The following is a 2335-nucleotide window of genomic DNA, read 5'->3' on the forward strand; positions in this document are numbered from 1 at the left end:
TCTGCTGTGCGCAGCTCAACTCAACTCCTGTCTTGTCTGTCATGGGTGGGCATTGCAACTTTTGATTTGATGTTGATGTTTTGTGGGTGTTTTTAAGCTGATGATTTTTTCAATGATGATCGAGGTATGGTATCTTTTAATCATCCTGGGCTTTGGTGACTGTGTGAAAACTTCATAGGCAACCAAGGTTAGTTTGAATGCATTCAAAAAAAAAACCAAGTTTAGGATGGAGATCTGATCAAAGCAAACTGGGATGGATCAAAGTCCATTAATTCCCTCCCATGATGTGCATGATAAGATTTTTGGCTAAATCCATTTTGATTCCAGAAGAATGACAAGGCCCACCTTTTGTTGGTGAGGGGAGGGTTGCAGCCAGGGCACCACACCACTGCAGTGAGTGCAGTGCCAGTAGGTAGAACAGCATGAGCCAGCTGTCCTAGTAATGGGTTTTATCCCTAAGACTGTGCACAGCTGGGCCTTCCTAGCTGTGGGTTTCCGGGACGGTGAAGACCTTCTGTCCTTCCCACTCTTATGAAGGAATCAAGGAAATCTTGGCTGAAATGAAAAATTGTACTGTGAAACTGATTTTTTCCTTTCTGTATGGGTACTTACTTTGTTGGCATGTAATAAAAAGGCTTGTTTCCTTACCCATTACAGCATAATAATGACAAAGTCCAAGTTGTCTTATTGCAAAACTTATGCAGTCTAGTCTGGACATCAGCCTTTAACAATGACAGATCATTTATTTGTCCCCTTCGTTCTGCCAAGACTTCCAACAGATTTTTGACTTATGTGTGATTGCCTCACAGAGCAGAGATCACACATGAGCAAAACCTCTCAAATATTGACAGGATTCAGGAGAAAAATATTCACAGGAAAACATTTTTTGAAGGGGGTGTAAGCCATTCCCTGCACCCTTACTTCCTCTCCTTTGCTACTTATATATACCAACTCCATGGTCACACCTTCACAGGGAAAGGACAAATCCCCAGTTTATGGGTAATTCATCCATTCACAGTAAAATTCATCCATTCACAGTAAAATTCAGCAAATTGCACACTATTGATCACAAAACTAAGTGATGAGCATTAGAGTTTTAACAAGTATGGCTCCCCCTACCAGTCACATCACCACTCCCAACCAGGGAATTTCATCTTTTCATTCGAGATTCATGCTGTTATACCCTTTCTATTATTCTTTCTGGAACAGACTGGCAGGAGTTGGACCCTAGAAAGTCATCAGGCTGTGATAGCCCAAGCTTTTTCTGTACTCTGTCCTCACACTCTTGTGGATGGACAGCACACACTGCCAAAGCAGGACATACAGACATATACAGTACCAATGGCACAATGATTCTACATGTACCGACTACTGACAGTGCATAAGCATTTCTGGGTAGGCTGAAGGGCTGCCTCTGCTGATCTGTGCATGAACAGATTCTTCCCCAGTAGGTGACACCTGTACATCACATCATTGCCACCATTCATCTTCCCAAAAATGGCCAGTATCAACCATTTAACCTAATCTTTTTCCTGGTTGCAGGGATTCTTCCTTTTAGCCATGGAGATGGATAGCATATGCTCTTAAAAGTCAATTTATTGTAGGTGTAGTTGTCAGTGATGCAAATTCATTCTTCATTTATCACAGTTTTTTATCCTTCAGAGATTTACATGGCTGAGAACTCATGAAACAGAGGAACCAAACAAAAGCAATCATTTTCCCATTTTGGAATATATTCTGATTTATAGACAGGTTGAGTTACATTTATGCTGCAGAGAAACAGGAAGCCACCGTCCAAAGCAGCACTAACACATAAGATAGTTGACATCTGTAAACTCCGAAAAGGAGGAAATGACATTGTTGCTGTGTATTTTAAGCCCATCCCTTTTACTGCTGTTGGATGCGAAATTATTTAAAGAAACACAGGAATTCATTCAAACGTACTGAGTAGCATTCCACAGCAAGATCTCAGCCTAGACACTGGAGTGAGTGCCTAGGAATAGCTTCCTTCTTCACAGTGGGGTTATCTGTCCTACTGCTTCCAGCAATGGCAAGTATAACTGCGAATAATTTTGGCTGAGGTTAGTTAAGGAATTGTATGCCTTGAGAAGATCTTTGCATACTTTCCGTGTATGATTCAGTGTTGTGTTTCTGTTAGTAACGTGGTTGGGTGTTCAGATTGTAAAGCTGCTTTTGCTCTTTGAAGAAAAATGTGACTGTCCTTTAAAACACACACACACACACACACACACACTGTTTATGATAAGGAAAAGGACTGTAACGCAATACATTTTATTGTTTAAAAGAAAATTTAGGCATGCTTATGATTTATTAA

Source organism: Protopterus annectens, chromosome 14.part0 (genome assembly GCF_019279795.1).
Source record: "Protopterus annectens isolate FY-2018-M chromosome 14.part0, PAN1.0, whole genome shotgun sequence".
Taxonomy (NCBI): Eukaryota; Metazoa; Chordata; order Ceratodontiformes; family Protopteridae; genus Protopterus; species Protopterus annectens.